Source organism: Osmia lignaria, chromosome 8 (genome assembly GCF_051020975.1).
Source record: "Osmia lignaria lignaria isolate PbOS001 chromosome 8, iyOsmLign1, whole genome shotgun sequence".
Taxonomy (NCBI): Eukaryota; Metazoa; Arthropoda; class Insecta; order Hymenoptera; family Megachilidae; genus Osmia; species Osmia lignaria.
This window is the reverse complement of record NC_135039.1, coordinates 6,081,948-6,094,492: the sequence shown is the minus strand read 5'-3', so window position 1 is coordinate 6,094,492 and position 12,545 is coordinate 6,081,948. Positions and strand designations below refer to the sequence as shown.

The 12,545-nt window shown below is 36.4% G+C and overlaps 1 protein-coding gene across 28 annotated transcripts in view; it reads left to right on the top strand.

The window, feature by feature from the left end:
• The window catches only part of LOC117611402 (uncharacterized), a 171,212-nt gene that overhangs the window by 11,203 nt on the left and 147,464 nt on the right, over positions 1–12,545 (top strand). The gene's annotated exons all lie outside the window — the stretch shown is intronic.

Here is a 12,545-nt window from a genome sequence, read left to right as displayed (position 1 = left end):
ATGTCGAATTTCTCAATTATGTGTTTTCACGATTGCCCGATTCTTTCCAATGGCGCTTACATCGATTCGGAGGAGGCCTCGAAGGAGTCTGTGCCCTTAAAAGAAAATTCTAAGTACTTAAAACATTTTTTGTTTTTTATACACATTTTTTATGTTTTAAGTTTTTACATATATGCACATTTTCGCGTTTATTTCTGTATCATCCATAACATGTACCGATTTTTTACATAAATCATCAAATTGCATCTACTCATCATTGTTTTTTACGAATGCAGTGTAGTGTCCTACGGATGTCATTGTTGTACCTCCTCCATAATTTATTGCTCCTGCCAACTCGTACTGTGCTTTATTTAGTACTAAATTATTTTTAATCTTGCCGCGCACATAGCTTCGCAATTCCGCTACATTAGTAAGAGTGAATCTGTTTTCATTAACTTTTTTAGCATTTATCACGTGTGATCAGATCTTGGAATCATTTGGAAAATTATACCTATTTGAGAAAAATAACATTTTTCAGCATTTTGTATGCGATATTGCCTTTGTTATCTAACTGAATTTAGTTTACCGTCGTGTCTCATTCGTTTTAAACATTTCGCACTTAATTTCCTAGTGAATGTAAGAGAGGGTAGGGAGGGTTTTGTTGAATAAATTAATTCCTCTCTTCTTTATCGTTTATAATTTCTTGAGCGCTTTTAATGTTATAATATATGTCCGTTATAATACCACGCGGAACCACGCCGTTCGTTCGAATCGTTCGTCTCGGTCTGCACCTTCGGTAATCACGTCTAGTGCCTATTCTCTATGTCGGTGGTGGGGGATATCCCCGGAATCTTCGAGAAGATTCCGGGTCGCGGTTTTTACGCTTACATGAAATAAATTTAAAAACGTACATCCACGACTAAAAACATTATATATGTTAATCATGGAATACTCTCTCTTAACGAAAGTAACTGATTTTCAGGAATTCGAAAATACCATTAGATCCGCAATAAAAAGATGAAATATATCTCTACCTATAAGAGTAAAGAGCTTTTTATATGTTTGTTTTGGCAAACCTGAGAGTTGTTCCAAGTTGTTCTTGTCATTTGCAGCTCAAATATGTAATTTACTGGTCAGATAACAATAAATGATAGCTACAAAGATAAAAAAATGATTTCAGCACTTTTTAATATTTTTTACTGTATCTTTGTAAAAACACAGCCGACTCTAGTACTAGCCATGCTGAACAACGTGGCAACACCGCTCACGTGACAATCGGGAGTCCTATTTTCAAAAACAGAGTCCTGTGCTCGGAATTGTAATTAACGTCTTTTTTAATTATAAGCTGTAGTAATATACACTATTTGGTGTTAATTATGTATAAACAATATATAAACGTTGCAACTATGGCAAATAGAAGTGATGTGGTAGTATAAAATTGTTATAAATGTGATATATATTTTGTGTACTCTCGAAGTAGTTTGGTGTTGTGAAGCATGATATTTGAAATATTTACAGTGGTTTCAAGAAAATTTAGGTATGAAGCAAAATGAAAACCCATCTTTGGGTCAAATTGAAACATTTAAGAATTGATGAACGTGTATACAAGTTAATAAAAACCTTGAAACAAGCGAAATTATTGGAACGAAACCAAAGAGGTTATGTGAAGTCCAGAGAGTAGTCGAGAGTTTGACGACGTTGATTGGCTGAGAGTCCGGGAGTCCAGGAGGCAGATAGAGTAGGCTAGGTGTTGATATATTCAGACCAGACTCCAGCGTTGTTGCCATTTTTACTTCAGCACGGCTAGTACTAGAGTCGGCTGTGGTAAAAACATATTTTAGGGAATTGATATTTTGGAACAATGTTTCGAACAATTAGAACAATCCAAAACAACAACAAAAATTGGATTTTTCAAAAAATGGAGGGACGCTAAAAAAAACTGTTTTTTTTTTGCGTTTATTGTCTTGTTTTTTGGTTTTTGGTCTTATAACTCTGGAACAATATAGAACAAACATAGAACAACCTGGAACAACTAAAAAAACATTTAAAATTAAAAAATGGGGAGTTAACTTTATACACATTACTGGCGGCCCACGTAGGGGAGGGGTTTTAGTGGGTAGTATATCCAGCTACGGGACCCGTGGGGTGGGGGCAAACCCAGGAGGCAACCCAGAAGGGGCAACCTGGCAACCCAACCCTGAAGGGTAAAGAATAAATTTATATCAGATAAATTATAAGAATCTAAAAATGTGTTAGCATTTTTTAAAAATATAAAATAAATTATTAATTACTTCGAAGTTTGACATACAGACTGAGCAGAAGATGACTGAATAGAACTTGTTGGTTTTGATACAAGAAAGCTTTGTAAAGTTGGTTGTTTCTTCCTTTTTGCAAGTTGGGGTTGGGGATCGTCAACTATTGATTCCATAAGTATAGATAAATAACAGAATAGAGCAATAAATATACAATATCACTTAATGATTTTAGTTAATTTTAATATAATATAATTTAACATTAATATAACCTCACTTGCTAACCCCACTTGTTAACAATATAAGTAACAAATAACAAACTTTGGCACGTATTTGCAAATTCGCAGGAGGATCTTGCAGCACAATGTTTGGACTTTTCTCATTTAACGTAGACTGTTCAGAACTTCAGAACTTTCGGTATTCTTCAAAGTTTTTTTATAAACTTTCGACAATTAATCCCGGTCTACAATAAATGATTTAAGCTTTAAGCCTTAAGAAATTAACCAATTACAAACAAAGATATAGAGAATAGTCGATTGTGGTTGGTCAGTTCCTTAAAGCTAAAAGCTTAAATCAGCTATTGTAGACCAGGACTTATTGATATCGATAGGGGCTTTTCCTCCTTGTGCTGTCTCTTCCTCGGAATTTTTAGGATAATTATGCTGGCTTACCTTTTACCTCGTTGTCTCGTTGTCCTTGTGCTCGCTAGGTTGGTCAATATAGTTCATCTGTGTATCTCTTCCCACGATCGGACAAACATCGTGTTACGGCCACCCGCCTAAACGATCGATATTCGAACAATCGAACTCCTCACGACCGGACACCTAAACATCATATTACGACCACCTACTTAAGTATTCGATAAGACGCGTTCTCACGGACATCCCACCTTGTCAATCATCGGCCCCTCCTCCACCACCAACGACATTATAAAAGACCTTATCGAACATAAGCGGAGTCAGTCAAGATCATATTATAAAAATAAAGTGCTAAACCTTTAAAAGTGCTATTCATTTAAAAACCTGTGAACTTTCTATGAGTGATACTGTTGATAATTTTATTAGATAGATAACTTTATTTCTTGCCTTTCGGCTTTTAAAGAGGGTTTGGCACGTGAATGCGCCTACAATATTTTATAAATTATATACATTAAGATGATACAATATGGCCTGTAAACTTTAGGTCTTCTGTCTCTGGTCTATCTCCTTCCTTCTTCGAATTATTTTCCTCATCCATATTCTCCCCTGCAAGAGCAGGGGACAAGAGACCCTGCAAAATTATTCCTCCTTGTTAATTCATTATCTCTTCCCACTTTTCTACATTCTTCTAACAAGTGTTCTATTGTCTCCTCTCCTTGTCCACACATTCTACAGACGTTGTCCTCTTTATTTTTCCAATTTTTACTATTGCCTCTTTCTTCATTTCCACATCTGAACCTTGCAATTATTGAATGGTCCCTGCCTTTATATTCTGCTTTCAGATAATAAGCTCGGTTCTCCTTTCCTTATTCCTCTGTATTTTCCGTACTATTCTGTCGTAAAAAGATTGGGGCACTGTTCTGCTCTGTCTAATTGTGACAGATTTTCTGCTAGTGTTAGGTCTCCCGTACATCTAGATTTGACGTACTTTATTTCTATTCCTTTCTCTTTGATTTGAAATTCCGAATTTTCCTCGAAAAGTTCGCGCAATTGAGACGAGTTTCCTTTTATTTAAGCCGTTTTTGGGGACGCGAAATTCGTAGACGGTTTTAGGCCCGATACACACTATCGGTTCGGTCTCGGTCCGGTAAAATCTTACCGTACGACTAGATCCACACTATTCGGTTCGGTCCCGGTCCGGTCTCCGTTCGGTAAAATCTTACCCCATACAGATCTAGCGTCCTGGACGCTTGCCCGAGCACTGTTCAGTCTAGAATCGTTCGTGCTGCAAGTCGGATCGAATCCAAAGAAAAAATATCAGAAAGATGCCATTTAATTTTTCAAATAAAGAATTAGCTATTATAGCTATTCTGTTAGATGAAGATGAAAAAAACAGAAGAAATGGAAAGAAAATAAATCGAACAATGTGGGTGCATCCAAGTTTAAAAAGGAGACAAAGTGAAGGCGAATATTATACGCTGTCATCTATTATCGTCATCTAATGAAAGATGCAGAAAAATTTATTAAGTATTTTAGAATAGATTCTCGTACGTTTGAAATGGTACTTGAGGAAATTTCGACGAAAATTTCCAAGAAAAATACCACGTTTCGTAAAGCTATTTCTCCGAGACAAAAATTAATGGTATGTCTAAGGTAAATAATTGTTTTTATTATATTATATACACTTTATTATATTCTTATTATATTATACACACAATCTATATACACTTATAAACTATATGCACTATGTACACTTATCAGACGTTAATTGTCATTAAAATTATTTCGAGCTGGGGGAGTTGTGGATGGATAGGGTGGATCATATTGTGGGTCAATCATATTATTGCTATTGTGGGTTGACTGTAGTGGTGGAATGAAATGAGGTGGGGATGTTATGTGATACGAGGTGTGCGGTTCGGGTGAAAAATAGTTTTGTTGTTGAGTGGCTGCCGAGGGTGAAAACGATGGAGAAGGGGAACTTAATACATATTTTTCTTCTATTTGACTAACTAAACTAAACACTCTTGTTTTTACAAGATGTTGATCTTTTGCGTCAAAATTCTTAACTGTAGTCGCCATTAATTGGAAAAATGTATCTATGAAATCCACATTGTTCCGTCCGTCTTCTTTTTGTTCTAAAATATATTTCATTAGTGTTGTGGAAGCATTTTCTTTCTGTGTCTTGGCTTTATTTTTTCGTTTCTGTATTAATGGAGTCGATTCTGGTTTTTCAACCTCCCTTTCTACACCTTCTTCAATACTTTCATCTTCTGTTATTGACGTTAAACGCGGTCGTTCAATATTGACAAATGTATTTAAGAATGCCATCTGGTCAGAGAATCGCCATTTTGTAATCTTGGCTGCGGCTTGTCCGCTTCTAGTTTTTAATTTGGCCAGATATTTCCAGTACTGGCCTCGTAGCGACTCCCAACGATTCTTTGCACCTGTAATTAAGGAAATAAAACATTTATTAAATAAAATCAAATCAAATTGAATATTAATTTTATTGACCGTTTTGTATTTTCAGATTTTTAGCTACTGGAGATTCCTATCAAAGGATTGCTTTTAGCTATCGTCTTGGTCATTCAACCGTACAAAGTATTTGTCTTGAAGTTTGTAATGCAATTAATGAAATATTATTAGCTGAATATATTTCAACTCCATGTAAAGAGAAGTGGTTAGAAATAGCAAATGAAATGTGGACTATATGGAATTTTCCAAACTGTTAGGAGCCCTAGATGGCAAACATGTGACAATTCAGGTGCCTGCAAATAGTGGATCACTATATTTTAATTACAAAAAATCGTTTTCAATAATACTTTTGGCATTGGTAGATGCCAATTGTAAATTTATTGCTGTGGATGTAGGCTTGTTCAGGAAAAACAGTGATGGTGGCATTTTTGCGGATTCTGTTTTTAAAAAAAATTTAGAAAGTGGCAAATTGAATGTTCCTGAGGATTCCCCACTGCCAGGAACAAACACAGTAGCACCTTATGTAGTATTAGGCGACGAGGCGTTTCCATTAAAAAAATATTTAATGCGGCCACACCCAGGGTCAAAAAGCATAAAGGACAATGAAAAAAGTGTATTTAACTATCGACTATGCAGAGGAAGACGATTAGTCGAATGTGCATTTGGGATGTTGTCACAAACATTCAGAATTTATTGTTGAAGATTGATAGCTGAGCCTCAAAATGCCGCCACAATTATTTTAACAACATGCATCCTCCATAACATCATTAGAAATAGTCGTGATATAAATTTAGAATATATTGAAACAAATCGTGTAAATAACATATAGAGACAAGGTGGAAATGCACAGAGTGAAGCGTTTGAAACGAGGGAAATTTTTAAAAACTTTTTTAATTCACCTGTAGGCTCAGTGCCGTGGCAACAGGACAAAATAATGTAATGAAATTTATTTGATAAATTACTAATGTCTTTTCAAAATGTTTATAATTATATATTTGTATTGAATTTTTCACTTTACTTACCAGATTGACCTATCGCTTTTCCAATTTCGTTCCACACTCGTTTCTTATAATTAGTGTCACTATAACTAGGTGACTGCAAATCATACAGACCTGGTTTAGTTTTCACCAGTTCAATTAGCATTTCATCTGAAAATTACCCATTAAAAATTTATATTTTATTCCATAATTTAAACGTATATTTTAATATCTGAATAAAATAATATTAACACATTGTTGACCGGTCACGAGTAATATAGGATATTATCAAATCTTTCTTCGTTGTGTTCAATCATGTTTACTTCATGTTTGAAATTAATTACCGGTCAACAATGTGTTAAAATAAAACAAATCTCACAATAATAACTATGTACATATGTAATTACCTTTTTCAAAACTCCATGACGAATCCATACCGCACAAAAATACTGCTTGCTTCTTTCTGTCGTTCACAATATGTTTCACAAGACTGTTACAATTTGCTGTCTGATGAAATTCTGAGTCTATTTCTAAAAGGTGGTGGTTTAAATAGTTTGTCAAGCCCTGATTTGGGGGGTGACAAATTTCGCACTTATTTCTATTGGTTAGAATTTGATGGAAAGGGAAGTGTCGGTGGTTACCTCCAACTCACGGTTGTCTTTGGATTTTGCCACCCTTGAGGAGTTTTGACCGTGGAAGTAATAAAAATAGGGAGCGTCCTGAACGGCGATAGAAACATAACGAGATAGGAAACTGGTCAGAAACGTGGGCAATGGTATTGAAAAAGGTCGCGGAGTTGATTATAATTTTATGGTTGATACGGAAAAAGGACAAGGGAAACTTTCTTCACGTGCGCGGAGAAGTGAGTCTATTGTTTTCGGTACCTGCATTTGAAAACGTACGCTTTGCAACGCGAAAACTACAGTATAAAGTGCAGTGAAAAGTACAGTACAGACCCTCGTTTCAAACGAGGGAGCGCGGTCCCGTCCCAGGAAAATATTCTTCGTGAGAAATCGAGACCGGACCGGGACCGAACCGCCAGTGTGTATCGAGCCTTAATCCGCAACGGAATTCGGTGAAGAAACGTTTGTAATGAGACCGTGTTTACTTTTCGTCAAATGCCGACTAACAAGGGGAGGTCGGGACATATGGGACACGGATTTTGATGGGGCTTACATATGTCGTAGTGTAGGTGTAGTACACCAACATATGTTTCAATGTTGGGTCCAACACTCAATCGTTTTCGAAATATTTATAAAAAAAGGTATCGACGCGTTGAAGAACAAGTACGTTAAACTTTGTTACCGTAATAGAAAGTAGCGGCGCTGGTAACTGACTCGTAATCGAACGTCTGCAGTTCAAGTCGAATTTTTATTTTTTATTTTATTTTTTGCATTCTAATATGTGACAATTATCATAAAAACATATGAAACAATAAAATTAGCGGCACCATGCACATTTAATAAAACATGCTTGATCGCATTTACATTAGTTTGTTTTAATTTCTGGTGGAAATTGTACTTGGTTAACATTTAAAAAAAATTTTTTTATTTTCTGTTAAGTTACAAGCATACCATGCATACTGAATCATATCAACGTAAATAGGTGCTGATAATTGATTGTGGATAATCGCGTGGATTTTTATACAATCTTCTCTACTTGTTAATTCTCTCTTCAATCTTATCAAATCTGCAGCATTTTGTAGCTTTCCTATAAAGTTTTTTACCTGTCTATAGAACATACAAAGAGATATATAGGTTTTGTTTAAAAAGGATGATAAGAAGAATATAAAATAAATTTTTTTCTTTACAGTGGCGTACATTTCGGTGGAATTACTTTTAAACTGCATTTTGGCAAATTTGTTTCTTTGTTATAAAATCTACTGTCATACAGCATAGGGTTTGTTTGACCCCCCATGAATCTAACATGAATAGAAATTTATTTTCATCTATATATGGTTTTAAAACGTTGTCTAGGTATGATTCATATGTCGTCGTGCAAAGTTTTCCTGATTTCGTGCATGTGATAAACACATTTTTAAATTTGTTTGATAGATTATCCACCTCTTTTCTTATCCTTGGTCCAAATGTTCCCGGTTTTTCTTGTAAACATATAAACACTTATGGAAGCAATTTTCCAGACAATGTAACTGAATACTGCGCTGTATATGAGTGGGTGACTTTGTTGATATTTTTAACTCCCACAACAGTGTTTTTCTCGCCTCTATGTGATAGTGTTCGCTTAATTGGTGTTCGAAATTCGCATCCTGTCTGATCGCAGTTTATTACATAATCTGGATGAAATAATTTTATTGCTGCAGAGGTTTGCTCTTGAAATGTTTTTGCTATATTGGCTATATCTTCTAATGATGTTTTATCCATGTTGCTAATGTACTTTGTGACATGTCGAGATCTTATTTTATATTTCTTTTTAAATTCATTTGCCCATGTGCGAGACGCGATAAATTTCGTAGGATCCACACTGTACTGTATACCTGCAGTTACTGCCCATTGTTGCAACATTCTGGTACTGACATTCTGTAAATTATCCCTAGCTTCAATAAATCAGTCATTTGTTTTACAAGGTTCTGCCCTTTTGTATATCTCTTTCCCAATTAATTAATTGATCTTTCCTTTTAAATAATTGGAAACCTCTTTTTTGTAATGTACTTAATGTCCAAGTCGGGTGTAATTTTGCTAAAGTAATAACCTTTACTTTGGTATCAAGTGGTACTACTGAATACTTTCTTTTCTTTTCATCCGGTTCAAAAAGGCTCTCATCACTTGATTTACTTGGTAACGTTGATTCCTCACTCGATGTAACTTTGAAATCATCGATTATCATCACATCATCTTCTTCTATCAACTCTTCTTCATCCGCGAAAGCCATTTCATCAATCATATCCTGAAATCTTTCCACGAGTTCGATTGCCATTAATTCGTTTAAGAAACTAATAAAAAAAATTGTCATCATCTTTTGGAGGAGTTGCGAAGGGGGATAATTGTTGGGTGGGGTGGGTTTGGGGGAAAGTGTGGGGAGGAAAGGGACAGAAAGAATATACTAAAATGATGTATGAAAAAAAATGGCGTCTTAAAAAGGATATTACTAGATTTAAACCAACTTTGTGCATAGTTAAAATCACTGTAATACTTGTATCAGTGTACCCTATTTTGTGAAATCTAGTGATTAATAAATGTGGAGGAGAAGAGAGGAGGAGAAAAGGAAGAAGGGAAGGTAAGGGATTTACGGGAGGTTTCGGGGTTTCCTTATTTTTAAGGACATTAGGGGGGTGGGGGGATTTGGAGGAACATTAAGGGTGGAAGTTCGGGGGTCTGGGGACGTGAGGAAGGGGGATATTGGGGAAATAAGAGTTCTGGGGGAGGATATCGCGCCAGGGTTCGGTGGAGGAATTTTAGGGATTGGGGATGGGGGTTTGGATGCTGTCCTCTTGGGCCCTCCTGCGGGCTGCTGCTTCCCGCAGGTTCTTTAAACGAGGGTCCATGGAAGGAGTTGTTTGTGGGATTGGGGTGGAGGTTGGAGTAGGGGATTTTCGGGGTCGTAAGTGACGGATGGCCTCTTTAATGGCCCGTATCTAGGGTTTGTGGTAAGGGGGGTTTGTAGGGAGGCGAATTCAGCAGCTGTCGAAACATTGTAATTTAGAAAAATGTTAGAATTTTCAATCATCGATGCAGCTTGGAGCAGGTGACAAATATGTTTTTAGACTAATTAAAAAGTTTGCGGATTCTTCAGATTCGTAGTTAGTATCCGCACTTATCAACTGCAAATATGAATTTAAGAGCAATGTCCTATAATATCCGTGAAAGGCAGTACACGTTGGATTAGTATTTCGCGTACCATGCTGTCTAATCTGACCGAAAAAATTTTTTAAGGCATCTTGGTTAAAATTGCGACCAGTAAAGTGCGAAAATCCAAGATTGCCTAGAAGTATTGTCAAAAATTTAAAATTTTGTAACGTTCTAATCCAATTGCATACTATCAGTGGATGCTCTTTATCCGCAAATTTTCTTTTAATAAATTTCATGCTTCGAAAAACATTAATGTCTACATCCCAGATATTGGGTCTTTCGCAGTTCATATCTATTACCGGAAGAGGACGACTACTGTTGACACTGTCGAAAATATCATTCATAAAATGACTGAATCGAGCAGTGTCAACACCTTCTAAAGGCATTTCACACACACTCTTAACTTTATTGCGACTCATAAGTGTCATTACAAACCCAACCGATTGACTAAAAACCTGCGCGCAATACTTCACCTTCATTTTCCTAATTTTGTCAACTACTACATGTTTTGCAGTAAGCTTCTTCAGAACTCGGTCCTGAGAAGAAGCATTACTGTTATCAATAAAATATAAATCTTCCACGTGTGACCATTTAGCCACACGTGGAAGATTATCCGCTAAATTGAATTGCAAATCTTTAATCAAAAGATTGTTCCGCATGCACTTTAATAGGTGCGGAGGATCGAAGAGCGGCACGATTTCATTTTCATCAATTACAATTACATCATGCCGTAATGGATTCGACTGCTGAAAGGTAGATTACTCTTCGAATAATCTATTAGGCATTGTATTGCCTTACAATTCGTGCTGCCTTGGTTACAAACTGAGGCTACAACTACAATCCCGGCCTGACATGCACGGCGAACTAATTCTTTAAACATCCTAACGATGATCTCCGCGGAAGAACTACCTCTACAAAAAGTATATGCGACAGGTTGCTTCCAAGGTCGCACTCCGTCTATGCCTTTCAACATCCACACCATGGCATGATCCGCGATATCTAAAGAACGCGAAAAACCGGAGTCTACAAATCCTTCAACTATGTTCATTGAAGGATTTTAGACCAGTGACGGCGATAACTTAATTTCGTCGAAAAGCAGAATAGCGTATCTGCTTTTCTCGTTTGGAAAGGACTCGGACCGCTTTTCGAGTTCACGGAATACGTTGTCGCAAATTCCAGCTCTTAGTGGAATGTGCGACAATAATTTCCGAAGCGTTTCGATACTTGGCAAAAGAAATAATTTTGACAAATATCGGAACGCTTTTGGGCTTTGCTTATAAATACTTAAAGCTAGTACCTTTTCCTCTTCCGTGAAGCATCTTCCGTAGATGGGTTTTCCCTCGTTGCGCATCTGGGCGGAAATCATCGCGTGCAGGGATGTAGGCAAGTTTTCCAAAACTTGGCATACACCTACCTGATGCACCTTCTTGATGCGGTCCTTCGTTGCCATCTGCCGCCGCTTGTACTGCCGCGCTGCCTTCAATACCGCTGCCACGGCGCTGTAGACTCGTTGCTGCAGGGGCTTCTCCACGGTGTTGTCCTTCAGCATCTTCAGTATATTACCTGCAGAAGGAAACATGCAATATAATTACTCTGTAAAGGATATATAAAGTTATATAAAGTAGTATATAGTTTGCATGTGTATTACTGCCATGTGTACCGTATACACAGTGTAATTTACACATGCAAACGAATAATATCCACTGAAGGTATGTACAAACTAGGGTGGCGCACTGAGCTCGACCATACATGGAGGATGTTTAGTACCTTCAGTTATGAGAAAGTGTATCCGATTTGGAGTACATCAATCTTTGGCGTCAAATAATGCACGTAAGAAATACATAAAGTAAAAATTTCAGTTGTACATGTTAGCAGCATTGTATGAAAAGCAAGCATTGTATAGAATGCCTGGTATTTTTGAACAAACTATGGAATATCCGAATTATTTTAATATTATATCAACTTTGGATTGATATTGCCTGGGCATTCTGTACAGTGACTGCTTTTCATATGGTACATGGCTAGTAACATGTACAAATGATAAAAAAGAGTAAAATGTTAACAATTTCCTTTCAGTAAGAAAAAAAATTGTATACATTTCTCTCATTTTAGGATCTGGATGCGACAAGGAATGTTTAATGGAAGTAATTGAATTGCACCGGTTTTAATCAAAAACTTCAACTATTCTTTTATTTATTCAATATTTTTTGCAGTGTTGTCCTGCACTTATGATTACTTAACCTAATATATTCATACTTATTTCGTACCTTTATGGCCTTTCTGGGCTTCTGATCGCTGATGCTCTCTTCCAAGGACAGCACAATCTGTAATTGTAAAAAAGACTTAATAAAACTTCTCTTTAAATCATCATGCATAATATTTAATACTAACATCCAGTAATATATAAATTCATACCTGCGT